General features: G+C 43.2%; 1 protein-coding gene across 3 annotated transcripts in view; it reads left to right on the top strand.

Moving 5' to 3' along the window:
• LOC127572752 (contactin-associated protein-like 5) overlaps positions 1-20127 on the top strand; it is a 1205714-nt gene that overhangs the window by 1084374 nt on the left and 101213 nt on the right. The window lies entirely within an intron of this gene.

Raw genomic sequence — 20127 nt, 5'->3', positions numbered from 1 at the left:
TTTATCGAGGGAATGGTTAATATTGAGATCTATGGTTACCTCATTTCAAAAAGTAATTGTGTTCTTTTGAGGTCCATCACTAGAAAATTTAATTCAAGAGGGCATCTGGATAAAGCAACTTATTTAAGTAAGCCATTATGTAAAATTATGGTTTTATTTCTTATAATTTAGTTAAAGGTAATAAAATATGGATGCTATGATGCATTAATTTCCATTGCTGTCAAATTTCATCAGCTAAAATTTGATCAGAGCTTTCTAATCAAGAAAAATTAGGCAAAGTTCTGTTAAGAAGGCGATGCAGATTATTGTTTCTGTAATTATGAGGCTTTTGAAACCATGGCATCGTGGCTGAATGAAACAACATGGAATGGTTGTAATATTGCAGGCAATATTCTAAAGCAATAGGTCCAGAGGTTGTTGGGATAATAATATTGAGGCCAAAAATGAATTTTGCTTTTAAAACTAAAAGGCGGAAATTTATATTGAGTAAAGATAAGCTCTGACTTCCTGGACAACCCATGGGATCTTGCCATCTACCCATTGAAAAATGCTGATTTCATGCCACAGCTGGGTACATGGCAGTAACTTAGAGATGGTACTTCACATTCTAGCGATGCTACTTGTGATGTGATTTATTGTACTTGGAAGGGAACAATTGGTGTTGTGGACTTTCATCCTACACTTTGTAAATTGTTCATAGAGGTTGGGTCAATTTTCTTTTTACCCTTTCTGCTGACCTTTTTACCTTCTTGCTTTATTCCTTCACTTTATTTATATATAATTTGTCCCCAGATTACCCTCATTCTCTCTGAGGTCTGCTTTCTGCTCTAAACTTAAATTGTGTCAATGAGGGAGAATGATCATTAGGGTGAAGTTTCCAAACCCTCCATTGCTTTTGAGAGATGAAAAAGATGGAATGGTTCTCAATAAATTTTTTTGAGGAATCCCAGTTCAAATGCAATTGTAATCATGGACATCCCATTCAAATTATAATGTTTAATTATATTAAAATTTAGGTAAGTATGCATGAAAAGACACTTGTTTGTTGGTGTGATTTGGGAATCATCGTCAAAGCCACTATTCATTGTTGACCCATTGGGAATGGTTGCTGGGGTCTTTCAGAGGGCAAAGTCAAGGACCAGAGTCACATAACAGAGCTGGATGGAGAAGGAAGGTAGCCCATATAATGAGGTGAGAGGGAGGAGTGAGACTGGGGCTGGTAGGTGATTGGTAGAACCAGGCGATGTGAGGGATGCTGGGCAGATGAAGCTAGATGGGGAGGGAGAGGTGACAGATAGAGGCTCGTGGGTGATAGATGGATACAGTTAGGAAAAAAAAAATTGAAGATGTGTGAAAAAAATTCCAGACTCTTTTAGAGCATTGTTAATGACCTAGAGCTCAGACTGAGTGAGGAAGGATGGTAGATCTCCTTCTTTGAAGTGTATTAGTAAATTAGTCAGGGTTTATAATAATCTAATAGTTAAACCATTGCTATTACTGACACCAGCTTTGTAATTCAATACTTTGTTTAATGGTTTGAATTTAAATATTTTGGCTACCACAGAAAGATTTGAATTCATGTCCCAGGATCAACATTCCAGGACCTAGGAAATACTAGCCCAATAAAATTAATCAAACGAAGATGGAAGAGACTGCAGATGCTGGGGTTTGAAGCAAAAATAAAACAAACTGCTGGAGGAACTTAGCAAGTCAGGCAGCATCTATGGAGGGAAATGGACAGTCGATGTTTTGGGTTCAGACCCTTCATCTGGACTGAGAACATTCCTCCAGGCCTTACAATATTAGTCTAACAGCTCAACCTCCAAGGTACCGTACCTCTTAAAACATTTAACAATGCTCTGAAAGGGTCCAGAAATTCTTTCACACAACTCCAAAAGTATCTTTTTCCTGATTGTTTCCACCAATCACCCACTAGCTTCTGTCTCTCAACTCTCATTCCCCATCTGGGCCTACCTGCTCATTATTCCCCAAGTCACCTGCCTCTACCTATCACCTGCCAGCCCCTGTCTCACCCTTGCATCTCACCTCATCTTCCTTCTACACCCAGCCCTGATGCAAGGTCCTGACCTGAAACATTGACGATCCCTCTGCTTCCACAGATGCTGCTTGACCTGCTGAGTTCCTCCAGCAGATTGTTTTTTGCTCCACATTCCAGCATCTGCAGTCTCTTGTGTCTCCAACAATAAAGGTGTAGTGCAGATGAATATAAGATAAGATAAGGTTTCTTTATTAGTCACATGTACATCGAAGCACACAGTGAAATGCATCTTTTGCGTCGAGTGTTCTGGGGGCAGCCCGCAAGTGTTGCCACACTTCCAGCGCCAACATAGCATGCCCACAACTTCCTAACCCGTACGTCTTTGGAATGTGGGAGAAAACCGGAGCACCCGGAGGAAACCCACGCATTCACGGGGAGAATGTACAAACTCCTTACAGACAGTGGCCGGAATTGAACCCGGGTAGTGCTGTAATGGTGTTACGCTAACCATTACACTACCATGCCTGGGGAGATTATACTGTGCCTGGAGAAAATATCTGCTTCCACCTGAGGACAGCAAAATTACATTAACTTCAACATCTTTCTGTGCCTATTCAGAAATTGATCCTTGACTTCTGGTGAATTTTCATTTGTCCTTGCAACATTTTCCATCGAAGAACTTTCCCAAATAAATTAACAAAAGTGTCATGTCCAAAATTCATCTCCGGCATATTTTTCCACCTCATTGGTCTGAAAAATAGCAGTTCTGATTTACAATAACTCGGCCTTAGTAACCCTATTTCCCCCTGAAACTTCTGTTTAAAGAACCAATGCTCAAACTTCTGTCTTCATCTTCATTGAGACCTGTGATTTCCTGAGACCTTAAATACAACCTCACACATGTCCTTGAACTGCTTTATCCACAGAGGTTAAGGTCATGGTCATTTTCAACATTTTAGCCACGGGAACTGATGGAAGTGTATAAAATTATGGAAGGCATGGATAAGGCAGACAGTCAGAATCTTTTTCCCAAGGTAGATATGTCAAGTACGAGAAGCTGTGAATTTAAGGTGAGGGGGGTGGAATTTTAAAGGAAATGTGCTGGTGAGTATTTTGCGCAGAGTATGGTAGGTGCCTGGAACAGGTTGCCAGGGGTAGTGGTGGAAGCAGATCTGTGCATAATTAGGAAGGCGAATGGAATGTTGGACTTTATTGGAAGTGCTGTGGTGTACGGTGTGGTCTCCTTATTTAAGGAAGGATATCCATGTGTTGAAGGAAATACAGGGAAGTCAAGTCAGGTCGAGTTTATTGTGAGTTGGTACGGTGTGGTACAGGTACAATTAAAAACTTGTTTGCAGCAGCATCACAGACAACACACAGAATATAAATTATACATAAAAATCAACATAAAATATACAAGACAGTGAAGAGAGAGAAAAAAAGACTGTGCAAAAACAAGACTTTAATGCAACATAAAGACACAATCAGAGACAAGTCCATGGCTGTGCAAGAGGTGGTGTGTAGTGTTTTGTTGCTGAAGTAAGGTTAGGTTGGATCAAGAACCTGATGGTTGGAGGAGCATGATGTGACTTCTGTACCTCCTGCCTGAAGGTAACAGCGAAAAGAGGGCATGACCCGGATGGTGGGGATCCTTGATGGTAGATGCTGCCTTCTTGAAGCAGCGCCTCTTGTAGATGCTGTCGATGGTGGGGAGCGCTGTGCCCATGATGGACTGGGCTGTGTCCACTACTTGCTGCAGCCACTTGCGTTCCTGTGCATTGGAATTGCCATACCAGGCCACGATGCAACCAGTCAGGATATTTTCAACAATGCATCTGCAGATCACTGTAAAACTCTAATATTCAGGTACCTCAGACTTTTCTGGTGCTGAATTAGTGAATTTTACAGATAATTAGATGTTATTCCTATTAATACCCCAACATTCTTTTATATCACATATTTTTAGATGTCCCACAATATGATAATAAATTGTTCAGTGAACCAGTTGAGTTGAAATATTGTGCAGGAACAGGAGCCTCTGTTAATTGAAAAGGACCATGGAAATGGGGACTCTAGTGAGTGGGAAGAAAACACATGGACCGGAACCCCGGTGAGTTGAAATTGGTCACTTAGTCTGATACTAAGCTGATCCTTTATTCTCTGCAAACATGATTACCCGGTAAGCCAGATGCCGAACTGGCATTTCTGAATCGTCAGCCAGTAGGTTATCAGTGTTCCACTTTCGCTGAGGTAAGAAGGTTAATGTTTGAAGAAAGGTTGAGTATTCTGGTCAGAGCATAGAACATAGAACAGTACAGCACAGGAATGGGTCCTTCAGCTAACTGTGTCTGTGCCAATCATGACACCAATCTTGGTATTGGTATTGGTTTATTATTGTCACTTGTACCGAGGTACAAGGAAAAACTTGTCTTGCATACCAATTGTACAGGTCAATTCATTACACAGTGCAGTTACGCTGAGTTAGTACCGAGTGCATTGAGGAACCCGTCTGTCTACATGTGGTCTATATCCCTCTTTGCACTGCCTGTTCATGTGTCTGTCTAAGAGCCTCTTCAATGTTGCTATCATATCTGCCTCCTGGAGGTGCACTTCAGGCAATCACCACTCTCTGTGTAAAGAACTTGCCTCACAAATCTCTTTTAAATTTCCTCTCTCTCTTGTTTTGGAGTTCTCTGTCCCAGAGCGCTGTGGAGGTGCATTGAATCGGTGCAGGGACGTCAAGGGATTTAGAGAGAGAAGAGCAAAATGGCACCGAGGCCAAGATTGAATCGGCTTTGACCTTACTGTACTAGGTTCAATGGGCCAGTTGGTCCACTCCTGCTCCTGTTCTTTTGTCAGCCTACAGGAACAGAGACAAAAGGCACAGAAAGTTGTCTGAATAAAATTGACTGAACAGAGAACCCTTCACAGATCTTCCTCACAACTTCCTGTTTGGAGCACCTAGCCTGAGAGTGTCTGTAACTCTTTCGGCCCCCTCCCCCTGCATTATTCCACTAGCTATTCCTGAGTCAAATATGGAACGAGCTGCCAGAGAAAGTGGTTGGGTCAGGTACCTTAACAACATTTAAAAGACATTCACACAGGTACATGGACAGGAAAAATTTAGAGCGGCATGGGACAAACGCGGGCAAATGGGATTAGTTTAGATGGTTATCTTGGTCGGCAAAGACCAGTTGGGCTGAAGGGCCTGTTTCTGTGCTGTATCACTCTATGACTGTGACTCAAAACACTCTCCCAATCCTGTCCAGCATCCATTCTTTACACAATATCAGTCTTCAGTCGCTGAAGAGTGCTGAATGCATTGTGCATGCACTCATTCCTCATTATCCATTGATTTACTAACCACAGACCTGCAGACCAAAGTCACAGAGTCATACAGCACGGAAAAGGGCCCCTCGGCCCAACTTGTCCATGGCAACCAAGATTCCAGTCTAAGTTACCTGTGTTTGGCCCATATCCCTCTACACCTTTCCTATCCATGTACCTGTCCAAGTACCCTTAAATGTTGTTAATGTACCCGCCTCAACCATCTCCTCTGGTAGCTCATTCCATATGCTCACCACCCTCTATGTGAAAAAGTTGCTCCTCAGGTTCCTATTAGATCTCTTCCCCTCACCTTAAACCTATGCCCTCTGGTTCTTCATTCCCCAACCCTGGGTAAAGGACTGTGGTTATTGACCCTATCTATGCCCCTCATGATTCTATACACCTCTATAAGATCACCCCTCATTCTCCTATGCTCCAGTGAAAAACATCCCAACCTGCTCAACCTCCATAACTCAGTCCCTCGAGTCCCGGCAGATCCTCATAAATCTCCTCTGCACTTTTTTCAGCTTCATGGCATCTTTCCTAAAGCAGGGTGACCAAAACTGAACACAATATTCCAAATGCGGCCTCAACAACACCTTGTACATCTGCAAAATAATGCCCCAACTCCTATACTCAGTGCCCTGCCTGAATAAAGGCCAGCATGCCAAAAACCTTCTTCAACACCCTGTTGACTTGTGACACCACTTTCAGGACACCATGTACTTGTACTCCCAGTTCCCTCTGTTCTACTGCATTCCCCAGGGCCATATCGTTACTATGAAAGTCCTACCCTCACTTGTCTTTCCAAAATGCAACGCCTCGCATCTGAATTAAACATTTGAGCAGTTGACGAGTGGTCGGTAAGCTCAACTAGTGAGGTCCGACCCAGCTCCTATCTCCTACTTTTTTGAACAAGTATAATCTATATGCATGGACTTTGAGTAACCAGTCATTGTCAGTATAAATAGAGTGATCAGTTTCCAGACCACTTGGGTTAAGTGTCTGCCAGCTGTTCTAACAGTGAGTGATCCTCGCTTACACCTTGTGACTTCAAAACTGATCACCATTTATAAGTTTCAATAGAAGTATTTGTTAGTTAATATTATTTCCTTTTAGATATTTGAACATTTTAATATGCGTATTAGTGGGTGTTAAAGCCCTTATAATAATATAGAGCTTTGTTTATTTGAGAGTGTCTTAGTGGCATCTGTAGCTGTTGTTATCTGCAGGAAGTCCATGCACTCTCCTTCATGGATAATGAACACTTAGTGTATCTCTTCTAGAGCTGGCTGCTGAGATCATATCTGTGAGATCTTGCAGTTGAGGAATAAGCATGCTGAGATCAATGATGCAGAGTGTTACATAGAGATTCCCGACAGTACTGTTCGAGGTACTTTGCAATAGAAGACCATTATGTTTATTGTATTAATAAAAGCAGTGTTAGGGTAATTGGTAATTGGTTTATTATTCACATGTACCGAGACATTGTGTAAAACTTTGTTTTGGATGCTACCCACCTGCTGTGGGAAGTGTAGACAGTGTCAATGGACAAGAAGCTGTTTTTCGTGATAGTCTGAGCTGTGTCCACAACTCTCTGCAGTTTCTTGCGGTCTTGGGCAGAGCAGTTGCCATGCCAAGCTGTGATGCATCCAGATAGCAGATGCTGGAAATCTGGAGCAACACACAAAGGAGCTGGAGGAACTCAGCGGGTCAGGCAGCATCTATGGAGGGAAATGGACAAGTGTAGTCCTGATGAAGGCTCTCGGCCCAAAACATCGACTGTCCATTTCCTCCATGGATGCTGCCTGACCCGCTGTTCCTCCAGCTCCTTTGTGTGGTGCATCTAGATAGGATGCTTCCAATGGTGTAGGATGCTTCCAATGGTGTGTCTATAAAAATTGGTGAGGGTCAATGGGCACACACTGAATTTTCTTGGCCTTCTGAGGAAGTAGAGGCACTAGTGTGCTTTCTAGGCCACAATGTCTCCGTGGTTGGACCAGGACAAGCTATTGGTGGCACACAACACTGTTTTAATGCTATTAAAACGGAACATAGAACATAGAACATTTCAGCACAGTTCAAGCCCTTTGGTCCACAATGTTGTGCTGACATTTTATCCTGCTCTAAGATCTATCTAACCCTTCCCTCTCACATAGCCCCCCATTTCTCTATTATTCGTGTGTCTATCTAAGAGTCTCTTAAATGTCCGTAGTGTATCTGCCCCCACAACCTCTGGAGGCAGTGCGTTCCACGGACCCACTACTCTCTGTGTAAAAAACTTATCCCTGACATCCCCCTTATACCTTCCTCCAGTCACCTTAAAATTACGTCCCCTCGTGTTAGCCATTGTCACCCTGGGAAAAAGTCTCTGACTGTCCACTCGATTTATGCCTCTTATCATCTTGTACACCTCTGTCAAGTTGCCTCTCATCCTGCTTCTCTCCAAAGAGAAAAGCCCTAGCTCACTCAACTTATCCTCTGGATAGTAGTAAAACAATTTGTAGATGTTTACTTTCAGATATCAGTCAAGTTGCAACAAGAACAAACTCTTGTTTACATCCCTTTCTGACCTCACTTCTATAACATGCCTCCTGAACAGCCATTCCTTGTACTCCTTATCACTTGCTCTGTTGTAAACCATCTTCATTTTGTCTTTTGTCTTACACTTCACTCCTCCCCCCAGCTCTGCTCTGAAAACTGATTACCCCTCCACTTCCCCCCCTCCCCAGTTCTGAAGAAGAGTCCCTGACCCGAAATGATAACTGGTTCCTCTGCCCGCGGATGTTGCTTGACCGGCTGAGTTCTTCCATCATTTTCTGTTTCTGTTTCGGATTCCATCAGCTGTGGTTTTATTTGCTTTCTTTTAGTCAAGATGATGTGCCTGCAGGGTACTCATGATCCGTATGTGAGGGCTCAGCTGTGTAACAAGCTTGCCTCTCCACTTCAGGCTATGAGACAGGACAGGTCACTGTTAAACACTATATACATGTAAATATCCAAAGAGGATTTCCTTTGTCCAAATTTCGCAACTCTCATATCTGTGAGAGACATTTCTCATCCACCCCACTTCCTTTTGAATTTGTTGTGAATGGTTGTTAATAACCATGCTCTATTTGCTCCAAGTGGCTATTGTTCCTTTGTGAATTTGGACAGTTAGTGTTGGCAGGTTATTAGAAATACAATTGCAATCCATTAGCATTGCTTCAGTACACATGTCAAAAGTATCAGAAATAACTCTGTACTGACTAGGGATCCTCATAATCTCACCATCTATTATCAGTAATGGACACAAAGTATTTTTTTTACATTCTTTCTGGATGTTGCATTCATCATGATAAAGGAATTAGGAAAAATGTTACTATAAAATATTACCAGTTCAAATTCAGACTACAGGTTGCTGCACTTGGACTCCACACAACAGCCCCAAAGTAGGGACATTTGGACAAAAAGATCTTATCAATACCCCAAAGAAATTTACCAGATAATCGGCACTTAATTAAATTAAATATTGGCCAAAAGCAAAATACTGCAGCTGCTGGAAATCTGAAACAAAATACTAGAATCAAAGCCAAAGTCAAAGTTGAGTTTATTGTCGTACGCACAGGTGCAATGAGAAATATACTTGCAACAGCATCACAGGCACATGGCAACATATAAGTAACCTTCACAAGTAATACATAAATTAAACACGTTTTTTTACAAGCAAGAACACACAAAAAAGCAAAGTCCATTCTAGTGCAGAGTGATCAAAGTGGTCATAGTGTTGCTAAACTGTAGTGATTAGGGTTGTACCAGTTGGTTCAAGAACGGAATGGTTGAAGGGGAGTATCTATTCTTGAACCTGGTGGTGTGGGACATACTCAGGAGGACAGGCAGCATCTGTGGAGAGAGAAGCTAGGTTAATAACCTTACCTCAGAACTAGGGCAAGTTAGAAATAAAGCAAGTGTTAAGTTACTGAGAAGGAGGGAAGGTGGGCTGGTGGTGAAGGGAACGGAGGGAATGTCTATGATAGGGTGATAGGGGTTACAGCGGGGGGAGGAGAGATTAGCTGACAAAAGTGGTGGTGGTTGGTTGAAAGAGGCTGACAAAGGCTAAAGTACGTCTAGATGGTGGGTAAGGAGGAAGAGGCAAATAAAAGCTGAAATTATAAGAGGAACAGAGGAAAACGAACTGTAAATTTTGGAAGCATCAGAAGGCTTGAATGGGTGATTATCTGACATTGATGAACTCCAGGTTATAATGTATATTGGGGCCAGGATTTTCTGAGATCCCTCATTCTTAGAAATATTTTATTTCTATTCAAACAATATGGATGATATATATTTATTTATTTTACATGTTCCAAAATGCAATAATCATGAAGTTAAACGACTAGTAGTGTTTAAAGAAGTAAGTTCACACTTCACCATTACCTCAATATTGTTCAAACAAATAAACAAAAAGATGAAGGTTCACATGCATATGCTGTGTAGATGTGTGCTGAGATTACCTGGCCAAGGGCAATGTCAATTACACTTTCTCTGGATACTAAGCAGAAGTAAAGTAAGGCACATCTCAGTTCCTAACTGGCCACAAGATTTGTGGTTGGACAATGCAGATGTAGGAGAGACACTGGGGGTATAATGGCCAAGACCAATCCTGGGGGAGTTGCAGGATGAAGGTAAGAGGTAGTGAGAAGCAACCATTGATCTTCATAAGCAAATGGGTAGGTCAGAGTACACAGCACAGTACAGGCCCTTCAGCCCACAAAGTTATGCCAACATTTTATCCTGCTCTAATATCTATTTATCCCTTCCCTCCCACATAGCTCTCCATTTCTCTATCATTCATGTGGTTATCTCAGAGTCTCTTAAATGTCCCTAATGTATCTGCCCCCACAACCTCTGATGGCAGTACGTTCCACACACCCACCACTCTCTGTGTAAACAACTTATCCCTGACATCCCTCTTATACCTTCCTCCAATCGCCTTAAAACTATGTCCCCTCATGTTAGCCATTGTCGCCCTGGGAAAAAGTCTCTGACTGTCCACTCGATCCATGCCTCTTATCATCTTGTACACCTCTATCAAGTCACCTCTCATCCTCCTTCCCTCCAAAAAGAAAAGCCCAAGCTCGCTCAACCTATCCTCATAAGACATGCTCTCCAATCCAGGCAGCATCCTGGTAAATCTCCTCTGCACCCTCTCTAAAGCTTCCACATCCTTCCTATAATGAGGCGACCAGAACTGAACACAAGTAGGATCCGTCCTACTGGACATAGGGTAGCCTGGAATGTCAACCATAACAAACCCTTCTGAGGTAGAGCTACAAACTTGATGAGGAAGTGGAGGGATGGGTTAGTAAGTTTGCGGATGACACAAAGGTTGGAGGTATTATAGATAGTATAGGGCTGTCAGAGGTTACAGCAGGACGTAGATAGGATGCAAAGCTGGGCTGAGAAGTGGCAGATGCTGTTCAACCCAGATAAGTGTGAAGTGGTTCATTTTGGTAGGTCAAATATGATGGCAGAGTGTAGTATTAATGGTAGGACTCTTGGCAGTGTGGAGCATCAGAGGGATCTTGGGGTCGGAGTCCATAGGATGCTCAAAGCAGCTGCACAGGTTGACTCCGTGGTTAAGAAGGCATATGGTGTATTGTCCTTCATCAACCGTGCAATTGAATTTAGGAGCCGAGATGTATTGTTGCAGCTATATAGGTCCCTGGTCAGACCCCACTTGGAGTACTGTGCTCAGTTCTGGTTGCCTCACTACAGGAAGGATGTGGAAGCCATAGAGAGGGTACAGAGGAGATTTACAATGATGCTGCCTGGAATGCGGAGCATGCCTTATGAAAGCAGGTTGAAGGAACTCGGCCTTCTCTCCATGAAGCAATGGAGGATGAGGGGGGACCTGATAGAGGTGTATAAGATGATGAGAGGCATTGATCAGGTAGATAGTCAGAAGTTTTTTCCCAGGGCTGAAACGGTTGCCACAAGAGGACATAGGTTTAAGGTGCTGGGGAGTAGGTATAGAGGAGATGTCAGGGGTAAGTCTTTTACTCAGAGAGTGGTGAGTGTGTGGAATGGGCTGCCGGCGACGGTGGTGGAGGCGGATACGATAGGGTCTTTTAAGAGACTTTTGGATAGGTACATGGAGCTGAGAAAAATAGAGGGCTATGGGTAAGCCTAGTAATTTCTAAGGTAGAGACATGTTCGGCACAGCTTTGTGGGCAGAAGGGCGTGAATTGTGCTGTAGTTTTTCTATGTTTCTATCTATGTTTCTAAACAAGATGCTAGAGGAACTCAGCAGGTCAGGCAGCATCGGCGGAGGGAAATAGACAGTCAACGTTTTGGGTCTAGACCCTTCATCAGACTTAAAAAATGATACAGAGGAGATAGTCAGTATAAAAAGATGAAGGGAAGGGCTGGATCAAGAGCTAATAGTGGAAGTAGTGACAGAAATTGAGAGGTGATAGGTGGAGGTGACAATGGGCTGAAGATGATGGAATCTGTAGGATAGGAAGGTGGAGCATGGAATCAAGTAAAGTTTCTCTTCCCTCATCGACCCACACACCCCTTCCACTGATCCCCCTCCCCCAATATTCCCATCTGCCCTCCCCACCTCCCTTTCTGGATTCCATTCTCCACCATCCTCTCCTACAGACTCCATCATCCGCAGCTTTTTGTTGCCTCGACCTTTCGCCTCTCGGCCTCTGACCCACTTTCCACTCTTCTTTCCAATTACGCCTCCTGAACTGGATCCACCTATCACTTGCCAGCTCTTGCGCCCAACTTCTTTGACCTTTTTATACTGGCTATCTTTTTTAAGTAAAGATGAAGGGTCTCGACCCAAAATGTTGATTGTCCATTTCCCTCCACAGATGCTGCCTGACCTGCTGAGTTCCTTCAGCATCTTGTTTGTTGCTCCATCTGAGAAGGGTTTGTCATGGCTGACATTACAGGTTACCCTGTGTCTAGTAGGATGGATCTTGCTTCATTTCACTTTTTGCAATGGTTACTTCTCACTACCTCTTCATCTTCATCTTGCAACTACCCCAGGATTGGTCTTGGCTATTATACCCCCAGTGTCTTTCCTGTATCAGTGTTGTCCAACCACCAATCTTGTGGCCAGTTAAGAACTGAGATGTGCCTTATTTTACTTCTACTTTGTACACAGAGAAAATGTAATTGACATTGCCCTTGGCCATGTAATCTCAGCATGCATCCACACAGCAGAGAACATAGAACATAGAACAGCACAGGCCAGAACAGGCCCTTTGGCCCACAATGTTGTGCCAACATAGCTAATCCCTTCTGTCTGCAGAAATCCCATATCCCTCCATTTTCCTCTCATTCATATGCCCATCCAAGCCCCTCTTAAAAGCCCCAGATGAATTTGCCTCCACCACCCTATCAGGCAATGCATTCCAGGCATCTACCACTCTCTGATTAAGATTAATATGCACGTGAACCTTCATCTTTTTGTTTACTTGTTTGAACAATATTGAGATAATGGTGAAGAGTGAACGTGTTTCTTTAAACACTACTAGCTATTTAATCTTGTGATTATTGGGATTTTGGAACTTTCATTCGAGATGAAGGGTCTTGACCCGAAACGTTGACCATCGATTTCCCTCCCACAGGTACTGAGTTCCTCCAGCGTCTTGTTAGTTGCTTCAGATTCTAGCATCTGTAATCTCTTGTGACTCCAGAGATGGGGAAAAGAAAGGGCAAAACCCCACCATCACAGTGTATACATCAGCAGAATATAAATGGCTCATGGAGTAGGATTCAAATGGTAATTTGTTAGCATCATTATGTTAGCTCCTGGGGTGTGGTGCACCAGTGAAGGCTAGAAATTAATGCCCATCGCCTAAATGCCCTTGATTTTCTGGACTTGTACCGAGCAACAATTAATGGACACAATGATATGCTTCCAGGTTAGGATGAAGCCAAGAGATAGTTGGAATGTGCAAACCATGATGTTGCTCAATGCCTGCTCCTCCCGTCCTTGTAGGCAGTCGAGGGAATGGCATTGGGAAGTGCTCTAAAGGAAGCTTCTGGCGGGGTGAATCTTGTAGAAGGTACACATAAATTGGTAAACTGGTTTATTGTTGTTACATGTACCGAGGTTCAGTGAAAAACTTTGTCTTGCATGCCATCTACAGAACATTACATTACAACAGTGCATTGAGGTAATACAAGGGAAAACAATAACAGAATGCAGAGTATAGTGTTACAGTTACAGAGAAAATGCAGTGCAGACAAGCAATAAGGTGCAAGGTCACAACAAGGTAGATCGTGAGTTCGAGAGTCCATCTTGTCATACTAGGGGACCATTCAATAGTCTTATAACAGTGGGATAGAAGCTGTCCTTGAGCGTGGTGGGCTTTCAGGCTTTTGTATCTTCTGCCCAATAGGAGGGGGAACAATACCTCCGACACAATTATTCTCAACACTGGTGCCCCACAAGACTGTGTCCTCAGCCCTCTACTCTGCTCCCTATACATTCACGACTGTGTGGCCAGATTCTGCTCTAACTCCATCTACAAGTTTGCAGATGATGCCACCGTTGTAGGTCGTATCTCAAACAGCGATGAGTCGGAGGGCAGGAAGGAGATAGAGAGCTTAGTGGAATGGTGTCATGACAACAACCTTTCCCTCAATGTCAACATTGACTTCAGGAAAGGGGGTGGTGTACATGCACCTGCCTACATCAATGGTGCTGAGGTCAAGAGGGTTGAGAGCTTCAAGTTCCTGGCAGTGAACATCACCAACAGCCTGTCCTGGTCAAATCACGTAGCTGCCACAGCCAAGAAAGCTCACCAGCACCTCTACTTCCTCAGGAGGCTAAAGAAATTCAGTTTGTCCCCTTTGACTCTCACCAACTTTTACTGATGCACCATAGAAAGCATCTTATCTGGATGTACCACGGCTTGTTACGGCAACTGCTCTGCCTAGGACCGCAAGAAGCTGTAGAGAGTTGTGGACAGCCCAGTGCATCACGGATACCAGCTTCCCCTCCTTGGACCCTGTCTTTACCTTTCGTTGTCTTGGTGAAGCAGCCAGCATAATCAAAGACCCCACCCACCCAGGACATTCTCTCCTCTTCCATCAGGTAGAAGATATAGGTGCCTGAGGGCACGTACCACCAGACTTGACAGCTTCTACCCCACTGTGATAACACCATTGAACGGTTCCCTTATACAATGAGATGGACTATGTCTTCACGATCTACCTTGTTGTGGCATTGCACCTTATTGCACTGCACTTTCTCTGTAGCTGTGACACTTTACTTTGTACTGTTACTGTTTTACCTGTACTACATCAATGCACTTTGTACTAACTCAATGCAACTGCACTGTGTAATGAATTGACCTGTACAATCTTTTCACTGTACCTCGGTACAAGTGACAATAATAAACCAACTCCAATACCAAGAAGAGAGAATGTCCAGGGTGGGTGGGGTCTTTGATTATGCTGGCTGCTTTACCGAGGAAGCAAGAAGTGTAGACAGACTCCATGAAGGGGAGGCTGGTTTCCATGATGTGCTGAGCTGTGTCCACGATTCTCTGCAGTTTCTTGCGGTCTTGAGCAGAGCAGTTGCCATACCAGGCCGTGATGCATCAGGATAGAATGCTTTCTATGGTGCATTTATAAAAATTGGTGAGGGTCAAAGAGGACATGCTGAATTGCTTTAGCCTCCTGAGGTAGTAGAAGGAGAGAATGCTTAGGCAGCTGGATGTGATGCCACTCTAGTGGACTGCTTTGTTCTCGAACTTCTTGAGTGTTGCTGATGCTGCACTTGTTCCGCTGTTCAAGTTCAAGTTTATTGTCAAAGACATACATACATACACAGAGTATAAATAAGTGCCATGAAAATTAGCTTTTTGCAGCAGAAGTACATTATGTGACACATATAAGTTAACATAAACTTAAATTAACTTAAATTATGGATAACTTATATGAGCCAGGGCTTTTCTCTTTGGAGAGAAGGAGGGTGAGAGGTGTACAAGATAAGAGGCATAAATCGAGTGGACAGTCAGAGACTTTTTCCCAGGGCGACAATGGCTAACACGAGGGGACATCATTTTAAGGTGATTGGAGGAAGGTATAAGGAGGATGTCAGGGGTAAGTTTTTTATACATAGAGTGGTGGGTGCATGGAACACACTGCCGGCAGAGGTTGTGGGGGCAGATACATTAGGGACATTTAAGAGACTCTTAGATAGATATATGAATGATGGAGAAATGGGGGGGCGATGTAGGAGGGAAGGATTAGATAGATCTTAGAGCAGGATAAAATGTCGGCACAACATTGTGGGCCGAAGGGCCTGTACTGTGCTGAAGTGTTCTATGTTCTATGACAAAATAAACATCAGGATTAAAGAACATATCTTCTGAGGAAAGGTTGAACGAGCTAAGGCTTTTCTCTTTGGAGCGACGCAGGATGAGAGGTGACTTGATGGAGGTGTATAAGGTTGTGAGAGGCATAGACAGAATGGACAGCCAGCACCTTTTCCCCAGGGTGATAATGGCGAATATCAGAGGACATCCATTTAAGGTGAGTGGAGGGAAGTTTTGGGGAGATGTCAGAGGTAGTTTTTTTATACAGTGGGTGGATGCCTGGAACGCACTGCTAGAGCTGGTGGTAGAGGCTGATACAATAGGGATGTTCAAAAGATTCTTAGATAGGCACATGGATGTAAGAAAAATGGTTATGGGCTGTGCAGGAGGGAAGGGTTAGATTGATCGTAGAGTAGGTTTATGTAGGTTGGCACAACAAGGTGGGCTGAAGGGCCTATACTGTGCTGTACTGTTCTATGTTCTATAACAACATTAGTGCAAGTTGAGAGGGAGAAAAAGAAATATAGACCGAGGTAGTTTTAGAGTTTTTCAGTTCGGTTCAAAAACCTGATGGCAGTGGGGAAGAAGCTGTTGTTGAACCTTGAGGTGTGGGTCTTCAGGCTTCTGTGCCTCCTGCCTGATGGCAGCATCAAGAAGAGGGCATGGCCCAGATGGTGGGGTTCTCTGATGATGGATGTCACCTTCCTGAGATATCGTCTCTTGTCGATGTCCTCAGGGGTGGGGGGAGCTGGAACTGGCTGAGCCCACCACTCTCTGTCACCTCTTGTGTTCCCGTGCATTGGAGTTTCCATACCAGGCCGTGATGCAACCAGTCAGAACAGCTCTGCTGACTTGGGCACTGTAAGCGGTTAGAAAAGCTTTAGGGTGTCAGAAGGTGAATTCAGTTTTGAACGCCATGGTTTATTCCACTCTCACCCCCTTTGAATACTTGGGATGTCCTTATTCTGAGGCTCTGTTTGCCTTCTTCCCCATTTGCTATGCAGCATGAATATATAATATTGCCACAAGTGTGTTGACACGCATTCTATTTATTGTCCAATAACCACATGCAGAGCTGCATCTGTAACCCAATGTGTTCTGAGCCCCCTGGCAGTTCCAAGATTAATTGTGGAGTGTTTTGCATAATATTACACTGTGTCCAATTTGCACCTGTACCATTATTATATATTATCACTTATTATGGATGCACTTTGCTCTCACCACATGCTCCAGGCTGTTTAATTGTTGCTGCTTTATCCTGGCACAAATGGATAGTTGCTTCTTTGACAGAAACAAATCCGGCTGTAATTGGCCATCCGTGGCAGTGAAAGCCTCTTTAGAAGCCACAAAATAAGCATTGATTTCAGCAGTTTGAAGAGCTCAGTGCCTCATCGACAAATTAGAGAAAGTCTGTTTGCTTATCTAACACTTAAGTTAACCTAAATGTCCGGGTGCATGATAATGACCTCATGGTATTGAAATATTCACTGGAGCAAATGCTTTCAGAACAGTCTTATGTAGTAATCAAAACATGGCACCTTTTGTTCAGTGGAACTTCACTTCCAGTGCTTCAGGTGTGCCAAACAGCTGTAGGTGCTTAACATGAGCACAGCAGAGAATGACACTTATTCTTGCAGCTAGATCATTAACAGAACCAAAGTGTAAGCCCAAGTACATCATGGAAAAGGCAAGTACCCAAGCAGATTTTGAAGTTCATAGCATGATACAAAGGCCCTTTGGCCCATTGAATCCATGCTGACCCTCAGACACCTGTGTACATTAATCCAACATTAATCACTTTTTATTCTCCTCACAATCAATTCTCCCCAAATTCTACCACTCACCTAAACACCAGGAGCTATTCACTGTGGCCAACTAACCTACCAACCCGCTCGTCTTTGGGATGTGGGAGGAAACCGCAGCACCCCAAGGAAACCCACGCGGTCACAGGGAGAACATGCAAACTCTGCACAGAGAGCACCAGAGATCAGGATTGGACCCAGGTTACTGGAGATTATGAGGTAGCAGCACTATTAGCTGCAATTGTAGCAGAAGAAAGAGAGAAGGAGCAGGTGTCATCTTTACTACTTCTTGTGCCTGCTATACTGTTTTAAAGGACCATGTGTCTCATCCATTTTATTAACCTATCCTCCAAAGTCTATTGGTCTCTCCCTTGAATATAATGTCCTTGGATTTTACCGAGGGGACACCATTGCCCAAACACACTGCTCCCATTCCCTGTTGCCTTGATCCATATGGCTGATCTTATTGGCTGAGACCATCCAAGTGGCAATGTCCAATGTGGCATATGGTCTTCAAGTGATGTCATGAGACCACATGGACAGACCAGAACACCTCCACTCGTGATTCTCCCCAGGCAACAAAGCACAGTCTTCGATGTATGAAGGTCCAAGTCACTGCAGATGCTGGAACAGTCCAGATGAAGGGCCTCGACCCGAAATGTCATCTGTCCATTTCCCTCCACAGGTGCTGCCTGATTGGCTGAGTTCCTCCAGCACCTTGTTTGTTTTTACAATGTACGTCCCCAGAACGTTTTCAATTAAAGTCAAAGTCAAAGTCGAGTTTACTGTCATGTGCACAAGTACATGAATGCACAGGTGCAATGAAAAACTTACTTGCAACAGCATCACAGGCACATTGATTCAGATAAGGAGCATTCACAAGAAAAACATAAATTAGACATAAATTATACACAATCTTTACAAGAAAGAACACAATTAGAACAAAAAAAGTCAATTTTAGTGCAAAGTGATCAAAATGGTCATAGTGTTGCTAAGCTGCAGTGATTAGGGTTGTACCAGTTGGTTCAAGAACCAAATGGAAAAATCATTTAAAAATTTCTAAATATTTATAAAAATGTTAAAACAAATAAAAGTAATTAAAAATATGGTAGTTTTTTTATTCCAATCATCTGTACTATTGCCATTCAAAAGAATTCATTTGCATCCCTCAACCTAACCTGGTGCAAAACTAGCAACAGATTTCCCCTGCTGAGGCATTCCAGCAAGCTGTTGCTTCACCTTGAGATCAGCAGTGGAGATGTTGATGGTTGAGCTTGACCAGCAAGATCAGGAGTCACACTTTCATATGGAAATCTGAAACTTGTAAGGACTTGTAGGGAGAAATGCTGGCAATTCTGAGCAGAAATGCCTGCAAAACCCAACACATTCTGGGCCGTTGACACACAACCCTTTTGAGACAGAGAATTTCAAAGGTTTACAGATCTCTGCACTGAAGAAATTTCTCCTCTGATCCATTGTCTGGTGAATCTGCCCTACTTCTAAACTTTCAGCCAGAAGCTATGTCCTCTAGGCATCTAACCTCTCAATCTTTTTCCAAATGCTGAATGTCCCAATGATGTTAGTTCTCATTCTTTTAAACTCAAAGTGTTTTGTCCACTTGCTCAACCTCTCATTGTAGGATTCAGATACAAATTACTTGTCGTCATATGCACCAGGATGCAATGAAATTCATCACTTGTGTGAAACTTACAGAGTAAACAGAATACATTGCATTATAGTGCAGCAGTTAGCGTAATACTGTTATAGCGCCAGAGACCCGGGTTCAATTCCGGTCACTGTCTGTAAGGGGTTTGTACATTCTCCCTGTGTCTACATGGGTTTCCTCTGGGTGGTCCGGTTTCCTCCCACATTCCAAAGACGTACAGGTTAGGAAGTTGTGGGCATGCTATGTTAGCACTGGAAACGTGGCGACATTGGGGTGACACCCCCAGAACACTCTACTCAAAAAAGATGCATTTCACTGTGTGTTTCGACGTGCATGTGACTAATAAAGATATCTTAATAATAAATACAATAAATGCAGTGTAGAGTGCAAAACAACAGAAAGGTGCAGAAATAGTAGTGCAAACTGAAGTAGTGCAATAACTGAGAGAGACAGAATTAAGGATCCAAGAACATGGCAGCACCACCAGGAAGGGGATGTGAAAGAAGTGATTGGTTCAGAAGTCTGATAGCAGTGGGGAAGATGCTGTTCTTATGCCTGGTCGTCTGGGTTGTCATCTCAGCCATCTAGTGAACATACACTATACTGACTCCAAGGCAGTATGTTCTCAGCAGCAGATGTATGTCAGTAAAAAAAACTTTGCCCAGGTGTTCATTCCTGATTAGTAGCACAGCTGAATGGTCTACTCCTTTTCTGTACTTTGTTTCAATTAATCTCAGTGAGCTGAGCTTTGAAAACAGAGTAATGTTTGCTGATATAACATAGGGAATGAATTTCCAAACAATTATTTTCAAATTACCCCATTCATGTTCTCAGAATGGTCCAAGTTACATAATAAGCAATTAAGCAATTCTACTACTAAATAGCTTGTTTGGATGAAAGATCACTAACCTCAAATGTAAATTCTGTTTAGCTTTCTATAGGTGTTGCATGACCTGCTGTGGTTTTCCAGAACTTTCTGTTTGTATTTCATATTTCTGTCATCTG

Source organism: Pristis pectinata, chromosome 1, assembly GCF_009764475.1.
Source record: "Pristis pectinata isolate sPriPec2 chromosome 1, sPriPec2.1.pri, whole genome shotgun sequence".
Taxonomy (NCBI): Eukaryota; Metazoa; Chordata; class Chondrichthyes; order Rhinopristiformes; family Pristidae; genus Pristis; species Pristis pectinata.
Note: the sequence above shows the minus strand (reverse complement) of the source record. Positions and strands in the feature narration are given on the sequence as shown.